Source organism: Amblyomma americanum, chromosome 10 (assembly GCF_052857255.1).
Source record: "Amblyomma americanum isolate KBUSLIRL-KWMA chromosome 10, ASM5285725v1, whole genome shotgun sequence".
Lineage (NCBI taxonomy): Eukaryota > Metazoa > Arthropoda > Arachnida > Ixodida > Ixodidae > Amblyomma > Amblyomma americanum.
In genome coordinates this window covers 93,230,623-93,257,091 of record NC_135506.1, presented here as the reverse complement: position 1 = coordinate 93,257,091, position 26,469 = coordinate 93,230,623, and the positions used below count along the sequence as shown (strand labels likewise).

Sequence of the window (26,469 nt, the reverse complement as noted above, 5' to 3'; positions counted from 1 at the left end):
CCGTTCTCGTTCAAAAAAGTGACGGGCTGGAGAAGGTCATCGCATACGCTAGCCGTTCCCTTTCCAAGGCCGAGGCTAACTATTCGACCACTGAGAAGGAGTGCCTTGCCATCATCTGGGCTACGTCGAAATTCCGCCCCTACCTCTACGGACGGCCGTTCAAGGTGGTCAGCGACCACCACGCGCTCTGCTGGCTTGCCAATTTGAAGGATCCCTCTGGCCGACTCGCTCGATGGAGTCTGCGTCTCCAGGAGTTTGACGTCACCGTCGTTTACAAGTCCGGACGCAAGCACACTGACGCCGATTGCCTCTCACGAGCCCCTGTAGATGCACCGCCGCTGGACGACGATGAGGACGCCTTCCTGGGACCCATCAGCGCAAGCTCTTTTGCTCAGCAGCAACGCTCGGACCCCAACCTAAAAGGCCTCATCGAGTACCTGGAAGGCAAGGTTTCTTCACCCCCCGCTTCATTCAAGCGAGGACTGTCTTCTTTCTGTGTGCAGAATGAGGTCCTTGTGAAGAAGAACTTTACAGCGAACAAAACAGCCTACCTCCTTGTTGTACCTACTTGTCTCCGCGAAGAAGTTCTACAGGCTTCACACGACGAGCCGACAGCTGGACATCTCGGGTTTACTCGCACCCTCCGCCGCATTCAAGACAAGTATTACTGGCCCCGACTGTCTGCCGATGTCGCACACTATGTGAAAACATGCCGAGATTGTCAGCGACGAAAGACTCCTCCCACACGACCAGCAGGATTTCTGAACCCCATTGAACCTCCCTCAAGACCCTTTCAGCAGATTGGCATGGACTTGCTTGGCCCTTTTCCAACGTCAACATCTGGAAATAAGTGGATCATCATAGCGACCGACTACCTGACCCGCTACGCCGAGGCGAAAGCCCTACCGAACGGAACAGCAGCAGAAGTGGCCAAATTTTTCGTGGAGTGCATTCTTCTTCGACACGGCGCCCCCGATGTGCTCATCACGGACAGAGGAACAGCATTTACGGCGGAACTCACGCAAGCCATCCTGCGCTACAGCCAAACCAGCCACCGGAGGACAACTGCATACCATCCGCAGACCAACGGACTGACCGAGCGCCTGAACAAAACCATCGCCGATATGCTCGCTATGTATGTCGATGCCGAACATAAAACCTGGGATGTCATCCTGCCTTACGTCGTCTTCGCCTACAACACCGCAGTGCAGGAGACCACCCAGATGACGCCTTTTAGGCTCGTCCATGGCAGGGATGCCACGACCACGCTAGACGCCATGCTGCCCAACGTTACAGAAGAAGAGAACGTCGACGTTGCCGCCTACCTTGAACGCGCAGAAGAAGCTCGAAGGCTTGCCCGATTACGGATCAAAGATCAGCAGCGGTCCGACGCCAGACGCTACAACCTACGAAGACGCAACGCGGAATACAAGCCAGGAGACCAAGTCTGGGTGTGGACGCCCATTCGCCGCCGTGGATTGAGTGAAAAGCTTTTGCGCCGCTATTTCGGCCCGTACAAGGTTCTTCGTCGGCTGGGTGAACTGGATTATGAAGTCATCCCTGACGCAATGACTGCATCCCAGCGACGCCGCGTACGACCAGAAGTTGTCCATGTAGTCCGTCTGAAGCCGTATAATGCGCGCTAAAGGCCGCTGCATTTCCATGCTCTATTTTCGCAAGATCCGTTTTTTCCCCTTACTAGTCGCATTTTTTGTTTTAATGCATCGGGTCGATGCTTCTTTGAGAGGGGAGTAATGCCGCGAATATTTGCAGTGTTTATTCGTTTTTCAAATCTGCCGCGACACCACCTTATCACTTTGTTTGCGACGCAAGACGCGACTAGATTTATCTCGATTGATCGCAGCCAGGCAAAGCTGATTCTACGTTGTTCCGGAATGTTCTAGTAACTTTGCGCCCTTTATCTCGAATGTTCGCTATCAGCTTTAAATTGAGCACGGCCGACAGCGGCGGGCATTCTGTTCGACGACCGCCGAGCACGCTTGTCGCTTCGCCGCCGCCGAGTGATTCAGTCCATTTTGGGTGCAAGTCAGCCCAATAAACAGTTCTTTTAGAAGATCCTTTCGTCCGTATTCATCGCTGCTTCGACTGCCGTCACCACTACGTGACAATATGCTTCTCGAAATGATACATTTTTCTAGAAATAGCGAAGCAATGTCCAGCACTTTTTTTTTTTAATTAATAGGTTAAGGCGCTTGAAGAATCACATCAAAAGTGGCCGAGGCACTATGATCGCAAGAAAAGAGAAAGAAATCAATTTGGATTGCCTTCACTCGCAAAAGCTGTCTAAATTTGCCATTGTTTCCTTCTGGGGAAAGGATGTGAGGTTATGAAAGATATCCTGGCTGCCGAATGAAATGGCGGTAGGATATTTAGACGTTAGTGTTTCTGCAGTGGCCTGTTCTTTAAAAAATAAAAAAAGTATTTATTTGGTGTAAAATATTGATTTTCGAGGTCAACACAGTGTTTGTGATGGTAAACAGTAAAGGGAAATGCGTATTGTTGGTAGCGAATTTGTCATCTGATGACATCAGTGCTGTTAAAAGTTTAGGTACGTGCTACCAAAAACGGTTTCTTGATCTGAAGACTACATCAGCTGCGCTGATGAAGTGAGAAAGTTATTAGCTTCCCATGAGGAAGCCCTTATTCTTCCGACTTGGTGGTGAGCTACTTGAGTCAGAGATTTCTCCACGTACCATACTTGTGTTCATTGCCAGGTCTACTGTTTGTTTGAGGGAGTAGAACACTGACGCGAGAAAATGCCTCTTGTTTTGTGCATGAACCGCGCTTTGAAATAGAGCGTTAAAGGCAGCGTTTGCAAGTGCTGAAACAAAGGTGTATTAAGACGAGAAACTGCGCTTCCAGAGTATAGCATGACTCTTCTCTTCCATGATTATTGCTCACTCCACTCTATGCAGCACATGTACAGTTCATGTTACTCTGCAGTTGAAAGTTAACGGCGGCAATACCAATATCGGTGCCTGTCATCCCTTTGTGCCGAAATATTTGCATTTCTGCTCAATGACGATGATTAATATAATTGAAGAAGTCATCGTAGACGCTGACAGCGCGCTTGAAATTTAGCGAAAAATGCTCTGCGAAACGGTTATATAAACAAAGTCCTACAGAAGTTCCATGGCTGAGGCATTGTCGGTCCACATCTTGGTCGTGGGAAACAAGAGTACCTAGCTTATTAGATTACCGAAAAGTACCGAAAGTTATTAAATTGACTAAAAAGAGCTGCAAGCCTTACGGAAACACTAAGTCTCATCGGTCTACGAAATGCCTCGAGCAGTCTAGGAACCGGTATGGCTTCTTGCGCTACCAAGAGACGCCGCAAAGATGGTGCTAAATACCACCCTCTTTAGGTCTACTGGGAATACACATCCCTCCCGTCTGCTTCCGAATGCATGCAACCAGTATGGATTCACGATTTGCGGCTGTTTTAGGCATAAATCGCAAAGAACTTCTGGAGTAGAATACGTTTCCATTTTTGACACGCTGCGAAAACGCGAAAAACTACCCAAGGTCAGATTTCCTACAACGTGCAGAAGTCGGAGGGGAAGTCTCAGCACATCGCCAGTGTCATACCGAGTCGAGCTTTGGGGACATGAGACTAAGTTCAGGCGCGCGGACACATATAAATGCTTCCAGTTACAAAGTTGCAGCAGTGATAGGCAACACGTGCCGTCCGCTCGTAGCTTTAAACACCATTCGTCATTACGCTTCACTGAATGGATGCGCATAAACGTTTTTTGTCTCTCCCCCACCGGTGTTTACCTTTTGCATGTCGCTAAACTAATTTGTCACGCTCGTAATTTTTTGAAATATAAGAAATGAAAAGTTAGATAAAACCACTCCAGACCCTTCAATAACGTTCAAATTGGGCCGCAGAAAAAGCTCCCGCATTCTTGTGCTAGGATGCAGATTTCAGCGAAAACGCTCGAACATCGGTCTGTCGTTCAGTCGCCAACAATTACCTTACGCTCTTTTAACTCTTCAGCCAGCGCTGTTGGAGCAGTGGGGAGTTCGCATCAAATTTGCTCATCGGACATTAATCAGAATTCACTGACAGCTCAAGCATGCGGCTACTGCTTCTGCGTTTCGTGCTGGTCAAAATGGTACCGTGGCAGCTGCGTACGAATCAGTAACATGACCAAAAACACGTATTTTGTTGTTAAGGCTTGACGTTGAATTGTTGCTTGAAATAAGATACCGAAATCATTAAGCGAAATGTGGTTTGATGCATGCCCGTTGCTCTTTGTTGCCTCGTGCTCGGCTGCCGACCCGAAAGACGTGGGTTCGATCCCGTCTGCAGCGGGCGCATTTCGATGTAGGCGAAGTGTTAGAGGCCCGTGAACTATCCGATATCAGTGCACATTAAAGAACCCAGGTATTGAAAATTATCCGGAGCCTTTAACTAATGTTTCCCTCTTAGCCTGAGACAGTAAAGGATTAAAGGAGACAGTAAAAAAATATGGTGTAAAGGAATTCAGTGCCACCAGAGGCCAGCGCACTTGACCCCCGACGATTGCTGGTTCGCTTTAAATGTCGAGGAAGGCAGAAATCTAGAGAAGGAGAAGGGGCTTCCCAAGGACGCCTAATTAAGAAGTATGACCGTAAACTTGTCAGATACGGCTCAGCGCGTCGTTTCTGCCGCGCTTACAGTTCATCAGCTAGCCGAACTCCACACTATTATCAAATAGGTACCTATTGGATGCGGTCATGTTTGCCGAGGAAATTACTAAGGGGGCATCAGACTCGCAAATAGAGCTATGCGTCGCAGTGATTAGTCATCCACTAAGTAGATATAGTTTCTCCATTTAGCTCTGATATAAAGCTTCCGGAGTATTTCACTCTTTTAATGTGGTGACCGCAGCAACAAGGCATGCAATCCCTGTTTTGCGATTTCCAATGCTTTTGTTGTCCTTGAGTTAATTGCATTTAAGCATAGAATAAAAACTCAGTATTTATTCAGTGGCACAAAAATTTGTCATCTAATGAGAGCTATGAAAAAAAATAGGTGGGCAGAAAACCTCGTTTTGGGCTGTTTGTTGAATTGGTTGTCATACTTAGAAAATGAAGATGAAGTAAACCAAGACTTTCAACAAGCGGGTAGACATCCGCTGGCACAAGCTATACCGGTGTACATGGTTCAGAAATGCTTTTCTTAGGTGCGCACTTCGCATAGCGTAATATTAGATTAAAACAGAACATGGAAAAGTAGAGAGTAGAGCCAGGCCTTTGACCGTGGCTAAGATTGAACTTCGTAGACGTGCTGCTTTCGAATGCATTTTTTTTTTCATCTTGCCTTCCTCGGAATGCAGGGGCTATAACAGGAGCGAAACGAGGCCTGTAACTCTATAGCGAAATATCGCAGAATTTAGGCGCAGCTATAGATGCGCAACTGTTGTCTTCGTCATTGTCGCTGCTCTGGACATCAGATATTTTGCAGTCAAATATTGTTTTACTTTTCCAGATCTCACGAGAACATGGAATTAGCCCGGCTTGCATTCTCCGCTGCTGCGCAGGAAATGTACGTTTCTTGAACTTATGCTGTTATGTGGAAATATTTTCCTCTTTACTGAAATTTATCCAGAGGCTGTAGTGTTATACTTACTGCACTTTAGCAAAAGAAAGTTGCCTTCTTTTAATATACAGAGTACACTTACCTCAAGTTCGGAAGAAAATGTTGGTTATTAGTTATAAGCATGAATGATTGATGCTTACGCAACTGCAGGCTTCAAAGTAACTACAAATCGGTTTGAGAGGATATGACGTTCAACACCAGTGTCTATGTACATCCCTTTTTTGCGCTACCTTGGTCCTAGGTGTTCTCTCTTGTTTTGCCGAGATGCAGTTGAAAGAACGATTGCTGTCCATAGTAGGGGTGCCTTCTGGCTATTCCGGAACGGGAAGACAGAAAACACTCAAGGATTGCGACTGAATTTCTCTGAGAACAAAGTTCTGCTTTTCTTCGCTTTGGGTTTCAATGAAGCACTGAAAAAGATTTGGAATTTAGAGGCTCAAGGGCATCCCGCTGCAGTTACACTGACGATCTCAGATCAACGACAAGTTCAGTTGAGAAGCAAGAAACTTATATCGTGATTTAAGGTGATGCAAGCGTTAAGAATTGGACGTTTTCATGTTCGCAAAATGGTTTATTCGTTAGATCTAATAGGCGAACATATTTTAGCCATATTGAAAAATTTCCTGAAATGCTAAATTTAAAATTGGATGGAACGGTTTGCCGGGTCAGTAGGCTCCTGGTTGTAAAGAAAGTTGCAGTACGAATGCCAAAAAAGCAAAACCATAGGTATATGTAAGTGCTATAGCTAGGAAGCCATGCTTTTTGCTTCGTGTTCTCTTCGCTTTCTTGTGTTAGAAATATTTCAGCGCGCTCTTTGTGAATCCAACGCACCTTAGTTGTAGCGCAGGTTTACTTGTGCACTCTTTAGAAGAGGTGCGTGGCCACGAGGCTAGCAGTGCAATGTAAGGCCCATGTCCGTGCCTGAAAAAGGTAAATAGATGAACACAGCTCTGTGCTCATCTGTTTCTTCGTTCTGTTGTGTGCATCTGAAACCGGGCCGTTCGCTGTATGATACTTCCGCAAACCCCCGCAAGGAAGGAGGTGGAAGCGTAGATTATTCGTTCACCTCCACCCTGTCTCTGCTGGCGACAACGAAAATACATTTCATAATTATTCAGTGGCTTCGTATAACGTGCACCCTGTCACTCTGTAATAGAGAGTTTCTAATAATACAAAAATTCATATAATGTGACATAGTCACTGTGTCACCATTGGCAGCAAGCTTTCAGCGAAATATGCCTCGTTCAAACCACAAATGGATCCGGATTGGCCTTATGCTGTTTGTTCTTCAATTCCACTTGGTGATAACCATAGCACGTACGGAGCGGCACACTTTCTTTAGTTAATGATTTGTTGAAGGATTTTGACAGTTATTTTTCTACACGTAGCGGAACCGATTTATTCCCGGTTGTATGATAAAAAATGTAATGTATGTCTTCGGAAACTTAACGGAGTATTTCTTTACTTTATTCAGCGCAAGTACCCTAAGGGAAGAGTGCAAGAAGACACGAGACTGTTTACGGGAGGCTCTTCACCCAATGAATATGCGCTCGTCAGAAACCGACAAGACCTCCGAGTGCACACTAAGCGGAATGGATGAGGACCTCCCAGCTTCTAAACGTGCACAAGAAGATTGTAAGATGGGTAAACAAGGAAAGACGTGTCTTGAAAAGACGCTACTGCATGGAAATAGCGATGAAGACGGTAGCAAACGGAAAGGGCATTCGAAATGGCGCAATCAATGTTCTAAATTAAGACAAAAAGTACGTAAGGTTTCAAGTTATTTTTCTCCTGGTGACTGTGCGCAAGGCTATGGAGACGACACGAGGGATAGGTATACGCCAAAAAGTGATTAAGACGATTTAAGGTAGCAGTGTGCGGCCGAGAGGTTCGGTTTCCACGGTCTGCGACGTGAAAGGTCCGCACATGAGTCACGTGTGCTCCAGTTATTCTTCCGAAGCTCCGACTTCCGATGCGAGCGCACGTTACGTTGCGGCGGTTGTGTGGTTCGGAGCTCTCGTCGATGTTTTTCGTCGAGAAAAAACTTGTCTCGGTTTGCTAGCTTCTTCTGCGGGCGATTACCTACATGTAGGCACTTCCCCAATGTAAAAGTTCTAAGTAGTTGGTTAGGTTTCGAGACAGTTTTTCTACGGCTCCTCAAAACGGAAAGATAATATTGGTACCTGTGATCAAAATGGCACAGCGACAATTTCTTTCGGTGAATTCACTTTTTCAAGAACTGATTATTAAAAAATAGGAACGAATAGAAATGTTGCAAGGGCTACGTGACGTCATGTCTCTCGCTAAGCAAGATCTGCTAGGCCATCAGTGAAAGCTCCTGCTGGGGTCTCCTGTTTCCCAGCCTATCAGTGGTTTAGTTTGTGGTTATTAAAACTACGCAGTCGTTGTTTGCGACGTTTTAAAAATTAAGATAGCCATTTTGTGCGTTTACAAATGCGTTGCTCATTACTACTACATCATAAACTATCTAGTCCTCTTCGAGAAAGTCGAGGAGATAAATAATAAATTTCCCACATTGCACGAAATGAGAATACAAGGCGCGTAGAATGAACAAGGTGTTTAATGACTCAATAAAATATCCTTGCTTGGTTAAAACAGCGCTGATTGGAATACTCTACCCAATAGAGTTTAATATTCAAATACTCTGAGACTACTTTCTACCGAGTTACTGGAAAAACACCTGGCATTTCTTAATATTTTGTTTGGGCAGGACTCCATTCTGTGTAATTTTTTTTGACATTAATATTGTCGCATGCATGTTTGAAATTAATGCGCTCCAGTCTTTGCCCCGAATAGGACTGATAGACAGAGAAATAAATAAACTGAACTTGGTATAAGTGACTTTCAGGAGCCGCTGTTAACCTCACGTATAAGAAACACTGGGCGCACATGGACAGGACCCGAAACCGAAACATCCAGTTGCGTTTTTGCTTAAATATCGTTGATGATGTCCTTACTGCCGCTAAATATAATCTGTTTTAGGTGCGCAATCATGATTGAAAACCATCTTTAATCACGTACAGCCTACAAGTACACATTTTTTTGTGTGTGTGGGATTTCTTTAGCTTCCACGGTGTAAAGTTCTGTCGTTATAAAAAAAGTGTGCTAGACACAATGAGAAACAGAGAGGGAAGATGGGAACATATTTGGAAGAGATGGTCTCTCTCTGATGACTATTAAGCCAAAATGTTGTGGAAACCTGTTTCCCCCTCCATTTCAAAGCGGCCCATCTTCATCGTCGGCCGTTGGGACGGACAGCCCCGGCTGGGCGAGGAGGGAAGTCTCACTCATGGGGGAAAGGAAACGGTGACTGGAGCGCCACCTCGTAGGTTACGCGGAATTCTGCGGGACCGGAGAGAGTCTCTTCGGGATCCGGCCAGCGTCACGAGCGGTTGGAGCCGCACGTTCTCGTCACCTTCCGCGGCAGGCGCACGGGGATCCGTTGTGCCTTGCCGCTGGACTTCTGGTTCCAGGCAGCGAAGCGAGCGCAGCAAACGCGTGCTCTGGTCGCATTCCGCAGCAAATGCTATGGAATGGCTTTGTCCCAAGAATGCTGCGCGCACGGGAAAACCCGGCCGCCATTATCGGCGTATACAAACGTTCGCCGCCGATACCTCCGAAGTCGCGCCCCGCCCCCAGCCGGTAAGTCGGAAGTACTTCTTACGTTGCCTTCACCTTCCAAGGAATGCCTCGTGGATGTTTTGTAGCTAGCTGGCCCGCTCTGTATATTATTTGCAAGTGTAATAAATAGCATATGAGTGTTAACGCTGTTGTCATCCCCTCCCTTTGTTTCCCTCGAACCGGAACCCCATCCGCGGTTAGCGAGCGGGAACGCTGCATCCACGGAGTTGGAGTGCGGGGGAGGGGGGGGGGGGGAGGATGGGGGGAAGGTTGTCCCCGCCTATATTTTCACAATGTAAAGGAAAATTTCGACTGGCGACGTGGTCTTTTCTGCGTTTGAGGAGATCTGGAGCAATGAAAGGGCATGAACTTAAATGTTGGGGGAGTGTGCTCCAAGGTTTCAGAAAACGGGAGAAAATCAGGCATATATTGAAGGTCCGGAGCATGGGCCCCAGCTAGCCTCTCGTGGCCTTCGACATTGTGGGAGGGAATCTGCAACAGTAAAACGGTGATGCCTCTGATGCTAAAAGCGCTCAACATATTCCACTAAATATCGAAATTCCACTACACATTCCACTAAATAAAGAGGTGGTCTCTTCCTGACCACGTGTCTAGCGCAGGGGCGACGAGAGCTGCAAAAGTTAGCGTAGAAGTGTGATGTATGGCAGGTGTGCAACGCTTTTGACGCCCTCTTTACTCTCTCCCAGTAGCAGCCAACGCGATTGGTTAGATAAGCCGCGATTAGCCTACCATATATTTTTTTTGCATGCACCGGTGTCGGGTCCCGCGTTTGCTCAACACCATTTACTCGTGGGGCGAGTGGTTCACTGGTCTCTCACTAGAGGACAAGCAACGACCGCGCCACCTAGATTCCCTTGATATCTTTTCAGAGTGCCGGAATTCTCGTCTCCTTTGTACGGAATATGGGAGCGATGTGGTGGTCGCTGTGCAGTTGTCGCAGCTAACTTTGGAGATGTGAAGAAACACTCATACGAGACAGGAAAAAGAGGTTTTGTGACTCGCTTAGCTCTTGCGCATGGATGTAGGTGCTAGAGGGGAGCTCAGAGGTTCTGGAAGGCGGATGCACTGTTTGAATGCCCTGCAAATGTTGGTACTTGCTGCTATAACTAAACTTCGCAGCAGCAGCCATATTCCATGATTAATTAGGGGTGTGATGGGGGCGATTTAGTACTGATTATTTGTTAAATGGCGCATAAATTCAGGACAGCCGAAAGAAAGACCACGCAACATAAGCTCTTTTGGGCAAGTTGGTACTGATTCGTTGCTAAATGGCGCAAGAAGACAGGGCAGACGGAAGAAACGATATGGAAAACAAACCCTGTTGGGCAATTGGGCAAAGGACAGCCGAAAGAAAGAACACGCAACACAAGCTCAGGTGGGCAAGTTGGCACTGATTAGTTGTTGTATGGCGCGAGAAGACAGGGCAGACGAAAGAAAGGACGCGGAAAACAAACCCTATTGGGCAAGTGGGCAAAGGACAGCCGAAAGAAAGAACACGCAACACAAGCTCAGGTGGGCAAGTTGGTACTGATTAGTTGTTAAATGGCGCGATAAGACAGTACAGACGGGAGAAAGGACGCGGAAAACAAACCCTATTGGGAAGTGGGCAAAGGACAGCCGGAAGAAAGAACACACAACACAAGCTCAGGTGGGCAAGTTGGTACTGATTAGTTGTTAAATGGCGCGATAAGACAGTACAGACGGGAGAAAGGACGCGGAAAACAAACCCTATTGGGCAAGTGGGCAAAGGACAGCCGAAAGAAAGAACACGCAACACAAGCTCAGGTGGGCAAGTTGGTACTGATTAGTTGTTAAATGGCGCGATAAGACGGTACAGACGAGAGAAAGGACGCGGAAAACAAACCCTATTGGGCAAGTGGGCAAAGGACAGCCGAAAGAAAGAACACGCAACACAAGCTCAGGTGGGCAAGTTGGTACTGATTAGTTGTTAAATGGCGCGATAAGACAGTACAGACGGGAGAAAGGACGCGGAAAACAAACCCTATTGGGCAAGTGGGCAAAGGACAGCCGAAAGAAAGAACACGCAACACAAGCTCAGGTGGGCAAGTTGGTACTGATTAGTTGTTAAATGGCGCGATAAGACGGTACAGACGGGAGAAAGGACGCGGAAAGCAAACCCTATTGGGAAGTGGGCAAAGGACAGCCGGAAGAAAGAACACACAACACAAGCTCAGGTGGGCAAGTTGGCACTGATTAGTTGTTGTATGGCGCGAGAAGACAGGGCAGACGAAAGAAAGGACGCGGAAAACAAACCCTATTGGGCAAGTGGGCAAAGGACAGCCGAAAGAAAGAACACGCAACACAAGCTCAGGTGGGCAAGTTGGTACTGATTAGTTGTTAAATGGCGCGATAAGACAGTACAGACGGGAGAAAGGACGCGGAAAACAAACCCTATTGGGAAGTGGGCAAAGGACAGCCGGAAGAAAGAACACACAACACAAGCTCAGGTGGGCAAGTTGGTACTGATTAGTTGTTAAATGGCGCGATAAGACAGTACAGACGGGAGAAAGGACGCGGAAAACAAACCCTATTGGGCAAGTGGGCAAAGGACAGCCGAAAGAAAGAACACGCAACACAAGCTCAGGTGGGCAAGTTGGTACTGATTAGTTGTTAAATGGCGCGATAAGACGGTACAGACGAGAGAAAGGACGCGGAAAACAAACCCTATTGGGCAAGTGGGCAAAGGACAGCCGAAAGAAAGAACACGCAACACAAGCTCAGGTGGGCAAGTTGGTACTGATTAGTTGTTAAATGGCGCGATAAGACAGTACAGACGGGAGAAAGGACGCGGAAAACAAACCCTATTGGGCAAGTGGGCAAAGGACAGCCGAAAGAAAGAACACGCAACACAAGCTCAGGTGGGCAAGTTGGTACTGATTAGTTGTTAAATGGCGCGATAAGACGGTACAGACGGGAGAAAGGACGCGGAAAACAAACCCTATTGGGAAGTGGGCAAAGGACAGCCGGAAGAAAGAACACACAACACAAGCTCAGGTGGGCAAGTTGGTATTGATTAGTTGTTAAATGGCGCAAGAAGACAGTACAGACGGGAGAAAGGACGCGGAAAACAAACCCTATTGGGCAAGTGGGCAAAGGACAGTCGAAAGAAAGAACACACAACACAAACTCAGGTGGGCAAGTTGGTACTGATTAGTTGTTCAATGGCGCGAGGAGACAGTACAGACGGGAGAAAGGACGCGGAAAACAAACCCTATTGGGCAAGTGGTCAAAGGACAGCCGAAAGAAAGAACACACAACACAAGCTCAGGTGGGCAAGTTGGTACTGATTAGTTGTTAAATGGCGCGAGGAGACAGTACAGACGGGAGTAAGGACGCAGAAAACAAACCCTATTGGGCAAGTGGGCAAAGGACAGCCGAAAGAAAGAACACACAACACAAGCTCAGGTGGGCAAGTTGGTACTGATTAGTTGTTAAATGGCGCGAGAAGACAGTACAGACGGGAGAAAGGACGCGGAAAACAAACCCTATTGGGCAAGTGGGCAAAGGACAGCCGAAAGAAAGAACACACAACACAAGCTCAGGTGGGCAAGTTGGTACTGATTAGTTGTTAAATGGCGCAAGAAGAGAGTACAGACGGGAGACAGGACGCGGAAAACAAACCCTATTGGGCAAGTGGGCAAAGGACAGCCGAAAGAAAGAACACGCAACACAAGCTCAGGTGGGCAAGGTGGTACTGATTAGTTGTTAAATGGCGCGAGAAGACAGTACAGACGGGAGAAAGGACGCGGAAAATAAACCCTATTGGGCAAGTGGGCAAAGGACAGCCGAAAGAAAGAACACGCAACACAAGCTCAGGTGGGCAAGTTGGCACTGATTAGTTGTTGTATGGCGCGAGAAGACAGGGCAGACGGAAGAAAGGACGCGGAAAACAAACCCTATTGGGCAAGTGGGCAAAGGACAGCCGAAAGAAAGAACACGCAACAGAAGCTCAGGTGGGCAAGTTGGTACTGATTAGTTGTTAAATGGCGCGATAAGACAGTACAGACGGGAGAAAGGACGCGGAAAACAAACCCTATTGGGAAGTGGGCAAAGGACAGCCGGAAGAAAGAACACACAACACAAGCTCAGGTGGGCAAGTTGGTACTGATTAGTTGTTAAATGGCGCGATAAGACAGTAGAGACGGGAGAAAGGACGCGGAAAACAAACCCTATTGGGCAAGTGGGCAAAGGACAGCCGAAAGAAAGAACACGCAACACAAGCTCAGGTGGGCAAGTTGGTACTGATTAGTTGTTAAATGGCGCGATAAGACAGTACAGACGGGAGAAAGGACGCGGAAAACAAACCCTATTGGGCAAGTGGGCAAAGGACAGCCGAAAGAAAGAACACGCAACACAAGCTCAGGTGGGCAAGTTGGTACTGATTAGTTGTTAAATGGCGCGATAAGACGGTACAGACGGGAGAAAGGACGCGGAAAACAAACCCTATTGGGAAGTGGGCAAAGGACAGCCGGAAGAAAGAACACACAACACAAGCTCAGGTGGGCAAGTTGGTACTGATTAGTTGTTAAATGGCGCAAGAAGACAGTACAGACGGGAGAAAGGACGCGGAAAACAAACCCTATTGGGCAAGTGGGCAAAGGACAGCCGAAAGAAAGAACACGCAACACAAGCTCAGGTGGGCAAGGTGGTACTGATTAGTTGTTAAATGGCGCGAGAAGACAGTACAGACGGGAGAAAGGACGCGGAAAATAAACCCTATTGGGCAAGTGGGCAAAGGACAGTCGAAAGAAAGAACAAGCAGCGCAAACGTCGTCATTTTTAAATCGTCTGTCCGGTCTTCCGGCGATATTTAAGAATAAAGCAGTACCAACTTGCCAAAGAGCGCTTGTTTTGCGTGTTTTTTCGTTCGCCTGCTCTGTCTTCCCGCACGGTTAAAAAATGAGCAATATTCCCTCTATGCGCGGCCGCGCTGGGAATAGGAACACAGTTCTGTGTCTCTATCTTCATCGGGCGGTCGCCTAAGCCACTGGAGTCCTGTAACAGACACCTTCCTCATGCGGCGCATTATTTTCACTTATAGTTTATTCTCTCTCGCTTTCCGGACTTCTTGCATCTCGCCCACGAGGGGTGCCGGCATCCATCGAGAAAGAAAAACTCTGGAGGAAGCGTCATGTGGCAAATCCTACTGAAAAAAGTTGTATGATGCGTGAAGAAGGGCATCATCCTATATTGAAGAAGAAGTAGCCGGAGCATTACAGCATTACTGAACCTTGGCCAATCCCCCTGCGTGGGTATGTGCCTTGTGTACCAAGGAGAAGAAGCATTACAGAGGCCAAAAGGCATGACGGTAAATTCATACAGGCCATCAGGGGTCACAAATGCGGTTTTAGGGCGGTCGTTGGCTGCCATAGGGACCTGCCAGTATCCAGAGCGTAAGTCGAGAGAAGAGAAGAGTTCCGCTCCTTGAAGGCAGTCCAGAGCATCATCAATGCGCGGAAGAGGATAAACATCCTTTCGTGTGCCCTTATTCAGGCGGCGGTAATCAACGCAGAAACGATTACAACCATCTTTCTTTTTCACGAGGACCACGGGCGAAGCCCAGGGACTGTGTGAGGTTTGGATCACGCCGCTCTGAAGCATGGCGTCAACTTGGTCTTGAATAACTTGGCGCTCACTGGCTGAGACACGATATGGGCGCTGACGCAGAGGTGCGTAGTCACCGGTGTCGATATGGTGGGCGACAGTCGACGTGCGGGTCAAAGCGGGTTGGTGGGAATCGAAGGAGGAACGAAATTTATGCAGCAGAGCGAGAAGTTGAGTTCGTTGAGGTGCAGGAAGAGAGGCGTCGATGGAGGGAAGGAAAACGTCTGGAGACGAAGTGTCGGGTGCAGGAACCGGCGGGCGGAGGGCATCGACGTCAAGGGACGGGGAATCGTCATTTTCATCGCGGTAGAGAATGAAGTCAGTGATTTGCACGGTACCAAAGCACTCACAGCGACGCACAGCGGAAGGATATGTAAACGAATTGGTCACGAACAACGCGCTATGGCCAGCTGACAGAGTGAGGACGGCGTAAGGTATGGACAGGGACTTGCGGCGCAGAAAGAGGGGCGATGGTGTAAAAAGTACGTTGCCGTCGCGAACAAGGTCAGAAGTGAGGGGCACAAGAACAGAATAACAGGCAGGCAACGACGGCTTTGGCAGGAGCAGCAGAAGAGGCCTCGGGCGGTGAGGAACCGCTGAGCGCAAAGAACAAAAGTTCAGCACGAGCACAATCGATGACTGCGTTATGGCGCGACAGGAAGTCCCATCCCAAGATGATCTCATGAGAAGAGGTTGGTAAAATGACGAATTCAATCATGTAGAGGATTTCCTGAATAACGACGTGAGCCGTACACGCCGCTAACGGAGCAATAGCCTGCGCGCTTGCGGTGCGCAGCGAGAATCCAGAAAGTGGGGTCGTCACTTTTCGCAAGGAGCAGCAAAAGGAGGCGGCAATGGCAGAAACAGCAGCACCGGTGTCCACAAACGCCAGAACAGAAACACCCTCTCCGAAACGATGATCGGATTGGCGGGACATTACTGAGGCCTTGGATATTTCGCTGGTGGCGCAGTTCTCGCCTCAGGAATTGCGGCGTCTAACTGAAGAAGGGTATTCCTTTTACTTGAGTCCCTGTCGAAGCAGGAATCTCTCGTTGCCCATCACGTTCCTGATCTTGCATTACGATGCATTCATTTCATTTACTTTACCCTCAGGGCTTTTGCATTACAGCTCATGTTCTCATCCGCTCCTGTGGATATGGGATCGCTGTTTTCCTAGTCAAAGAACAGCATGGCGATTAATTGTTTACTTGTGCCAGCTGCTTGGCGTAATTGATTTCTCCATCACTGACTGTCAGTGTATGGCGTTTGAATGGACTGTTGTCAATTTTAGCCGTTTCTTGTTCAGTCCGCATTTCACAGCCGCGACAAACCACATTGATTTTTGGTGACTTTTTTGGATAAAAAGATGCCACGTGCTGACTCAATCAAAATACCTGCAAAAGTATTCGTTCTTCATCTAGAAGACCGGAGGTCTGGACCACGACATGGGCTGCTTGTATCTTCACTCATTGGAACCGCCTGAGCGGAGTGCAATCCAGACTGTCTGTCTCTTCACCACTTAAGTCATCCTGAACATCGCCTAGGAACACCGCCGCGACCCTTCACTACGACCGCTGATTCAAGGCCTCGACTCTGCTAACCATAATTCTTCCCTACGAGTGTTTGTTTTGCGTGAGGGCAGCAGGAATATTTACTCTGATGGGCCTGAGGTGCTGCTGGCGATGCTCTAGAAATTCAATTCTGATGTCTTGAAATAAATCTGTGACCTGCCCATCGCCGGCTATCTTGGCATGTCGCGCGCGTATACGACCAGCTGGTGAGCCTTTTCTATAGGCCAAGTGTGTGCTGCACTGTATGAGGCTACACTGCCACCTGGGACCTGAAGGAACCTAGGAAAACGCCTTCTGCGTCACTGCTGGTGGTCTGCTAACTATTGACATTCCTCCGTACTTTTACATCGCGTATTTCCGTGCCTACTGACACCTTCCTTGACATCCAATTCAGGAGATGATTGGAATGCTACTGTCACTTATTATACAACCAGCTGCGCTACAAAGAGTCAATGAGCCACAAGCCGTGCTGCCAATGGTGCAGCTTTTCTTCTGCAAGGCAACCCTTCTCAGGAGCTCGAGTGCTGTCAGAAATTGGTCGCAAGTCACTTACCCGGCAGGCCAACGACATTGTCTTTTGCAGGGTAAACGGCCGTGAAGCAAAACCGCTGAGGCGACTCCTGCCGCTGCGTGCGTTCTGCAGCGGTAGATACCCAGGTATTCCTCAGTAGCGGTACTGCAGGTCCCGCTGCTTGAAGAGAGCCGGCTGAATACAGTACTTGAAGACCCTTTTAAACCGCTCAACAAATCCGTTGGCATGGGGGTGATAAATCGAAGAAAAGCACCGACAGGTCCCTTGTTTTAGAGGAAGAGACGCCATGTGAGCAGATACATATTGTGGATCATGGTCAGATACAATCTCCTGAGGGTCACCTTCAAGATAAAACATCTCAAGAAGGAATTCATTGACTGTTGTAGTTGATGTGCTGCTCGTGAAGGACACCTCTGGTCGCTTTCTGTGGTAGTCCACTAACGTGACTGGAAACGGCAGTCAGTAGAGGCTTGGTCGAATGGTCCCCCGATGTCATTGGCGAATTTTTCGCAAACCTTGTCTAGAAAGGTGACATGCTGCGTTTGAGCTGGAACCGACGAGTCGACTTGTCGCATGACTGACACGCAGTACATGTTCACAAAAGTTGTTCGACGTGCTCGTTCATTTGCGGCCACCAGTAGAGATCTCGCAATCTGATCTTTGCATGGCAAACTCTGGGATGGGATTCATGCACGATGTCCACCAGGTGTCGGCGTGAACTTCAGGAATGATGATTCTCTTCCCAGTAAAGGAAGTACCGTAGGATAGAAAACTGCATGCGCCGAAGTCTGTAAGGCATATGATGTTGCGGCAGAGCCTTTTTGTCGTGCCACGCTGTATATGCAAACTGCATGGGCTGTGGAACAATCGCATCATTGATAGTTGCCTCTTGCAGCTCTTGAAGGGTAACACCTGGGGACAGCAGGCAGACGAAATCATTTTAACTAGTGCAAATCTTGCTGGATACCGTGCGTGAAGTGGGCGGTGAAAAAGACGATAGCGACCTTCCGCCAAATAGTTTCCATCGCCAAATAGTTTCCGTTGCATTTGCGAAACTCAACAGTATAGTTGTAACATAAAGGGCTAGCTGACCAGCATGAAATTTGCAACTACCGATATCCTGTTTCTTTTGTCGACAAAAAAGTGCCGATTGCACTATGATCCATGCGCAGAACGAAAGAAAGGCCGGCCTCAAAAGTGCGCATGTAAGTGTTCACTCGCCCAAACGCAAGCAAGAGTCTCGGACAAGCCAACGAGTACTTCCTTTCTAGCGGGGCCGAGCTACGGGAGGCAAGCGCAACAGTTTGCAGGGAATTGTTGCTGTCTTGCTGAAGCACCGCTTCTAATCCGTAGCCAGATGCATTCGTGGTTGGAATCACAGGAACTACAGGATCCAAAAAATGCGGTACGTTGCACCATGTCAGCATAAGGTAGAAGAGTGCCCCCTTGAACTCGTGTAGAATGAAGTGCATCTTTTGAAAATAAGGAAGGCGTAGAATCAAGCGTGCAGCAAACGTGCTTGCACCTGTGGAGCGAATTATGTGTAATTAAAGATATCAATTCTGACTCCTCCGGCTCAGTGGTATTTGGCGAGGAGTCGATGCAAGGTCCAGCGTGGAGAAATACTGTGAATCAGCCAAGCTAACGAGCTCTTCCATTTGCGATAATAGAAAACTGTGAACCAAGAAGCCTCGTTTGGCTCACTCAAGTACACACACATGTGGATGGAGCCGTTTTTTTTTCCGAGCGACTGTGATCGGAGACATCCACCTAAAAGCATCGACCCATTCAATGATGTCGCGACCTTCGAGCTTCATCAGCAGTTTTGCCGAGACCTGCTCGCAAATGACAAACGCCAACCGTCGGAGATTACAGGCAAAAGGATGGACGGCTTCCCCCACTAAGACTTTCTGTAAGAAGCCGCCAGCTACTCCGATTTCCTTGGTGAAAAGATGCTCGATCTCCAAACGCAAATCACAGGAGGCAGCAAAGGCATATCAGCTGTCATAGAAAGACGTTCCAAGGATGAACCCTCGACCTTCTTTTGCACGGCCGCGATAGCATCCCGACCGAGCAACGCGGTTGCTGCCAAAACAGCACACTAGAAGATAGAGTCGTTTTGTCGTTGAAAGATCCGAAATACAGCACCCTTGCGCCGTGATCTGAGACTCTGAGTAGCCCAGAAGTTGAACGATACTCGATTTAAATGTGCAGATCAAAGCGAAGTGGCATTGGTAAAGCTCTTCGGCAAAAATGAACACGGATGAGCCGGTTCAAGTAAGAAACATGATAGGCTTGCCTTCAGTCCGGTTTTTCCGACTTTCCGTTTTCCGGCTTTCAACATGCAGAATAGCAGCGCTGCTGGCGTCAGCCTGTACAGCGACGGTTGTCAGAGCTGTCTGAAAGTTGTTGAACATTGTCAGAAAAACGACTTGCAAAGATTTTCCAAACGGTTAACTTTGCCGCACCGAAGACAGGGTTTTAGTAGACCCGCAGTGGTAGCACCATCGTTCTGTAGCTGCAGCAGGTTGCGATGTATGGCACTGGCAGTGGTCACAGTGGGTAAAGGCCGGCGCTTGTCGGTCTAACGCAGGTCGCGATGCGCGCTGAACTGGAGCAGCCTCTTCAGATAGCTCCCCGGGTTCACGGAAACCTTGCTCGCTCTCTTCCTCGCGCTGACGAGAAAGGACCGCGGCGCGCGACAGAGTCAGAGAAGAACTTTCGAAGAGAAGACTCTCTCGTAAACAGTGACTACAAGTCATCTCCAGCAGCTGGTCCCGAGTCATATCATCCGCCAGGCTCCCAAAGCTACAGTCATCGACAAGGCTACGAAGCGCGGAGACGTACTCCCTTTCTGTTTCGCCGGAAGCTTCGACTCGGCGGCTAAAATAGTAGCGGGTGGCGATCACGTTCAGGCAGGATGCTTAGTTCGCCGTCAGGAGGGACAATGCCTCATCGAAGTCATCAGGGCGAGGCGCTTCAGCCCCGCTATTGGGCGTAGCCACGCGAGTCCAAGTAGACGACGGCAGTAAAGTGTAAAGACTCGCTGATCTTTAATTGCGTCGCTCTGCTGCAGTGTGGAAGCATCCGACGCCACCACGTAGTTGTGAAACGCCCGCTCCCATTACGCTCATAAGACAGCAAGACGGCTAGTAGTCGGTATGAAGGGTGGCGGCAGCTGCAGACCCGAGAAACTTACGATGGAAGTAAAAACGACACTTCAAGGTCCTTTAAGCAGCATCCTCTTCGCCAAAATATGTTGTATCGTCCTAAGCATGCAGAACACAGTGCACGTAGCACTTAGCGTCCGTTAAGCAAGCAGTTCTCATGTCTTCGTTGCGCAGGCATCGCGCTTCTTTATAAGAGTCTTTTTTTTAATGAACAGTCGTTTTTGCCCTATTAGGGCTCACATACTCTCCGTCCGCCATTCAAGGCGCCATTTACTGCTGATGTGTGCAGCCCGCATGAAAATCAGTAAGATGAAAGCACGCAATGAAAGCTAAACATATACTTTCAGGCTCAAAAAGTAGAGGTTTTATTGTTCCTTCCAAAGCGCAGAAGCCGAAGCTCTGCCGAGCGCTAAGTAAGCCGCAGTTTGGCATTTCGTCTTGCAGCACAGCAGAGGAAATTCACTTTTCTCGCATTCGTGCTGGCGAACAGCAAAACATGCCCGTGCGCTGTGAGTGCACGGTAACAAACCGTAGGCACTTGATACTGTTACGCGGCGGCCAGCCGATGGCAAGGAGATGATTTATTGGCCGCTGGAATAGAGCGTTCGCTCCGTTCCGCACCCCTCCCAGCTTCTTCGTTACACTACCTGGGGCCACCGAGCTATCGTCCCGATCGTGAATGAAAAACACTGATGAAGAGGCGCGCGAAAAGGTGATGTGCTTGAGAGGACGGTACAAGAGAAATGGGAACAGGGTGTAGTGCTGGCCGCCAATATGAAAGAGATCGGCGAATGAGTTCTGATCCACGAAGAATCCGTGCCGCTGGTCGCCAGGAGCCGACGGCCTAGGCCCTTGCAGAGAAACAAGAATGCAGCGTTTGAAAGGTTCGTACAATCCCTAGCAAAGGCTCCAAACAGGCAAAAAAAAGAAGAAAAACTCCGACATCTAGAGATAAACCCCTAGGCATAGCATCACTGTCTAGTGATTTTTATTATGGGAGGGGTTGGGATTGATTGGGTTGATAATTGGGGGTTGCACAGCGCTGTAACTCTCTCCATGTAAGAGATCACCTCAGGGCGCTGTGCACAGGAATTGGAGTAAAAGGAAAGATCAGAGGATGTGGTCTTATGAATACGAGGGAAAGAGTAGTAGCATCACTTGCTTCCCTCTTGGAGTACGGAGCAAAGAAGAGGAAAGAGAGAGAGGAACATAGAAGGCGCACTGGAACCTTGCGAGTGCTGCCGTTCTATACGCATATAGGTTTGGTATTCCCGGATAGCCATGGCAGCCAATATGGCTCATCTTGGCCGTGGTAACTGACGCCTTGGTTGCTTCATAGCGCGCAAATGCCTGCTTTTGTGGTGGCCTTGACAGAGTATTCGGGGACTTAATGCCAGATGGGAGCACGTGGGATAAAGGGCCCTAGCTGCGGCTGCTAAGTTTGCAGGCGCTCGACGTACTAGTCGGTTGAGATAAGGGCAGCACAAATGCATTTCATTTATTTATTTGCCCATTCCGCATCCTCGTTAGGGGTTATCACAGGAGTGGGATATAAAACGCATAGAAAGCGCGTGCATCCATTCATGCGCACGCAGGTTATGTGTACACTAAAGTATCTAGAAAAGATGACGCAGAAAGCCAATTCACAAACATCAGTGACCTTCGATGGCATCCAGAAATTGCAAAAAAAACAGATGGGAACTAATTGCACCACGCAATTACACGTTATTTGAAACACGATCAGAGCTTGAAGGCTGCCATAAGTGCTTGGCTACGCCTCTAAGAAACAAACCTCCTGTGCCTGGTTACTTCTGACAAAGACTGTACTTGAGGAATTCGCAAAATTGAGTTGGAAGTGGAGTTGAAGGTGATACATTGTCATAACGATGACAGATACAAATAATTGCTTTCTGTTGGGCAGATTCGCTTTAATTTTATCGGTGTCTTATTGCTTACAGTTTTTCCAGACAATGAAGCCCCGCTCATTAAGCGGTCGGATGAGTGTTTTGTTAGCTTCAAGCTTTGTATGCTGTGGAGCTACGCGCAATGAACTTTGCAGGTACCAAGGTTTTTGAAATGCTTGAAAAAGCTTTATCTTAGAGAAAGGAAGGGAAAATAGGCGTCCTTAGACATACATGACGGAAGACAACAGTCACTGCATATGGGGGATGTTTTTTTGTTGTGTTTATCATTGAGAGAAAAATAAAGTGATTATTTTTTGAAGAGTTGAGCAGACAGCAGAAGAAAAAACAACCTCATGGCGCTGGTGGGATCCGGGCTCACAACGTCCGAATTTCACACTCAGTGCTCCACCAACTGAGGTACGGCAGTGGCTGTCGAATCCTCTGGTTTGGAGGGTGGCGCTGTTGAACACTATCAAGGTTAGGCACAACCACATATAAACACCCTTATAAGCAGAAGATTGGACAGCTGTCACCGTAGCTCAGTTCACAGTGGACCGGACGCGAAATTCGGAGGTCGTTGGTTCGGATCTCACCATCAGCATGTATCTGTGCTTTCATCCTCTTTCTAATCAATTGTCTCTGAAATAAATGCGCTATTGTCTCCAATTGATCAACGCCTGAAAATATAAAAAATCCCCTATGCTCCTTGGTTGCGGTAGCTGTTGGCTTCCGTCATGCTCATTACATGTTAGATTGATGTGTTTCGACCAAGAGATATTATATGTGAAATGCAATATTATCTACTTATATTCCGCTAATCTGGTTAGAGACGAACTACCAAACGAATATATGAATAGGGAAGGCGAGGAGGATTTGATAAAACACATGAAGACTGTTTTGTAGTTTATGACGCAGGCGACCGACAAGGGCGGGGGCTGAATGCCCACATGCGCCGCTGTTTGCCGGATTGCCGGGCTAGTCGTTGAGACAACACTGCTCGGGGACGAGGGGAAGGGTTGCCGAAAGAGGCGCAAGAGCGCGGGTTTTATTAGACGCCACTGATGTCGGTGATGTGGCGTCCATGCGTTTGGTAGGCAGATGTATGCTCGTATGAGAGCGTTCACACAGCGTCGGACTTTAGTGGAAGCGCGACGGCTCTTCAACAGGATAGATCAGCAAGGCAAGAACTTGTCTGTGTTCGCTTCTTTTCTGTACCACTTAGTCCGATTTCATCAGTAGGAAAGGTCAAACCATGAGGGATCTTGAGGTCGCGCACGTTTCCTGTCCGAGCAGCGCTTACATGAGGGCACACTTGCTGGGCTCACAGAGCGCCGTCGGAACAAAGCACAGCCGCCAGAGAGGCGTAGACGGTTCACAGTGCTGTCCTGACGGCCGATGAGCTTGCCGCTGCCGCAGAGCTTGACAGTTCTTCCGACTGCTGGAGGGCTCTCTTGCGCTGTGTTTCATTGTCGCCCATCCAGGTAAGTCGGCGATGGCGAACTGCTGGGCTTGGTGAGGCCGAGTTCTGGATGTGCTTGACTGGGGCCTTGGAGAAAGGTGCTTTACAATAACTGAGGAACACTTGTCAAGGTGGCCGCAAGGAAGTTCAATGGAGGCTCGCCGGAAGAAAATGTTGGTAAGTTCAGTACCAGGGATACGCCGAAGTGATCATGGACGGCACCTTTGAGGATGTCGTGTTTCTTTGTTTCAGCTCTGCAGTAGGTGACTGCGCCACGCTGCTAAAACGCCTTCTGAAAGGGCTTCTCGGATGAGGATGAGGAAGCCTCCCAGGTGGGAGGCTTCCATCACCTGGTATAACCATGTGGCTAAAGTTTTTTTTTCTTAACGAGTGAAAAGTGGCGGTCGGTTGGCCAGTTAGACTGTTGCGGTCTATTACCTTTGCTTGGATTAAAGACTTAAGGTGAAATTGCCGCCATAAAGCGTCGATTTTTTTCCGGTCACCAGTTTTATAACGAGTGGTAGGTCCGGCCGAGATTGAATGGGACACGTGACGACAGCGCGGAGATACCGAGCAGACTGTCTTTATTTTCTCACAAAGTAAACGAACTCGAGAAGGGTACGCTGGTGCAGAAGGGAAAACAGAGAGAGCGCAAAGCGGCTAGGGGTTTTATGTTGGCGGCGTAACCGGCGTTAAAGCCCCTTGATAATATGAAAATTCTGCCAACCATTGAACTTTGCCGCCGCCGGTCTACCTCCTCGCCTTCTTCTCGCTCCTTCCCTGAGGGTCGGTTCTTCGCCCGATTTGCTGCGTGACGATTGGTCTCCCTGCCGTTGCCCTTGGAAACGCGGCGGGGCTCCGGCATTTTGCGTGTGTTTTTCTTTTTCCATCGCGCCATTTTTCTCCTAGGCTGGGCGTGCGAACATTACGCGCTGTGCTTTTATTGCAACGTTCAAGCGTTATACCGTGCTGTTGCGCGTACAGCGGCAGCAAGCGCCCGGAAGTTGATTATGCAGTATTTATGATACCATATGTATTCTCGTTAGGAGATTAACCACGACGTCATAACAAATGGTTGACGCCGTTGGTTGGAAGGCATCCTTCGAGGGTTGTCTGCTGCTTCGTTTTTAGGTTATTTTGCATGCGAGGCCAGAACGGAACGAATCTCCAAAGCATCCGCGCATTGCATCTTCTCTGCAAATAGCGACTGGGCTCGAAACGTGCTAGTTCTTGCATCTGCAGCGTCGTCTTTATAACGAGAAATCTGCAATTTTTAACAGAGGAGCTTTCAGCGCAAGATCCCATTGTGCTTCAACTTTCGGTTGCATGAAACTGCTGTATACATGTACAAAGTGACGCTGATTTGAGCTATGACATACACCACTGTTGTATTTCCTTGAGCGTGCTTTTTCTCAACTGTCGTCAATACTGCATAGCACATTTCTGCACTAGCGTAGATGCTGAATATAATGTGATTGTCCTGTCTGTTACGTGTATCTTGTCAATCAACGTTCTTGTGCGTGCGCGAAAATAAATCATCCTGCTGACCATGCTCTCATTTTCTTTAACGATACGTTTTTTCGTGATGCCTAATCAACATACCAGCTTTATATCCTCTGCTACTTCTTAGTGAAGCGAAATTTCGGTGTCAAGTAAAATATTACATTATTGAGAGGCGTTTATCCTTCCTAGAGGTATAGAATGCATTCTCTCACAGGTATACCGAGTATATTCTTAAGCTTCCTTGCCACCAGTGCCTAATATTGTTCTATGAATTGCGGTAGATGAATGGTTGTCCGCGCTCCTTGATCGCATTGAAAGTGCGCAACTGTTTTATTCAGTGAACAGACTGGAATGCAAAATCCACTTTCACACTGATGAGACAAACCTATGGACGGAAGATGCACTCATGACTAATTTATTCTAAGCAGGTGCACGCTAAATAATACCTACTGCACGCAAGTATGCACAAGCAAAGAAAAACATTTCAAAGCAGTTCGTGTTCAGCCTAGTTAGAGTGTTAAATCTGTTGTTATGGGGTTTTTCTTTTAATTTGGCTAGCTAGCATAATGCGTTTACGCTTGCCCTTAGTTTTCCATCTATAGTGCAAAGCTTTGGTTTAACTGCATTTAAATAATTAGCACTGATTAATTCAGGTCGATAACTAGCACAGCTCATTTGCACTGAACCTAAGCTTTCGAAAGGTATATGGCTCGATGCTATAATGCAAAGGGTGGTTTTGACTGCATTTAGCTCATTAATGCTCATTAATAGGGATCACTAACTATTTCAGAGCATTTGCATTTATCCTAAGGTTTTCAACGGTATATGACTTGATCGTCTAGCTCAAAGGTAAGTTTTATACAAAATTAATTAAGCAACGCAAATTAATGCGTATCGTTAACTAGCACAGTGTCATTGCATTGGCCTAAGCTTTCCTACGGTATATGACTCGATGTTGCAACACAAATTTGGGTTTGAACTGCAATTTACTACATATCAAATAATTTGGCCCAGTAACTGGTGAAAATAAGTGTATAAGTAACCAATGATCCAAACTCACGGTTGATCACGTGATATATACTATTCTTAGACAGATAGCTTGACAGTAGCGTAATAGACTAAGTCTCGCTTCGACCTTCTCTGATCTTGAAGTTCAAAGCACCTCCCCGGGTCGTATTTCGAAGTTCTACCGCGATGACAGAGTTCACGCCCTAAAACAACAAACACAAAGTCAGAGGCAGTACTAGATCAGGTGCACAAAGTAAAACACTTTATCATGTGACTTAAAAAGCGTCTGCAGTACCGAACTCGCCTGAAAGCTTTGTTTACATCAGTATTCCCCATTCAAACAGTTCTAAGAAAAAAGCAGTTTCTTAATGAGCGTTACTTTGGGCATTCTCAATGCTTTTCTCACAATTTTTCAAATATTTTGCG

The 26,469-nt window shown here is 47.8% G+C and overlaps 1 protein-coding gene across 1 annotated transcript in view; it reads left to right on the top strand.

Annotated features, from left to right (window-relative positions):
• Positions 1–26,469, top strand: part of LOC144108553 (uncharacterized) — a 111,100-nt gene that overhangs the window by 32,634 nt on the left and 51,997 nt on the right. The gene's annotated exons all lie outside the window — the stretch shown is intronic.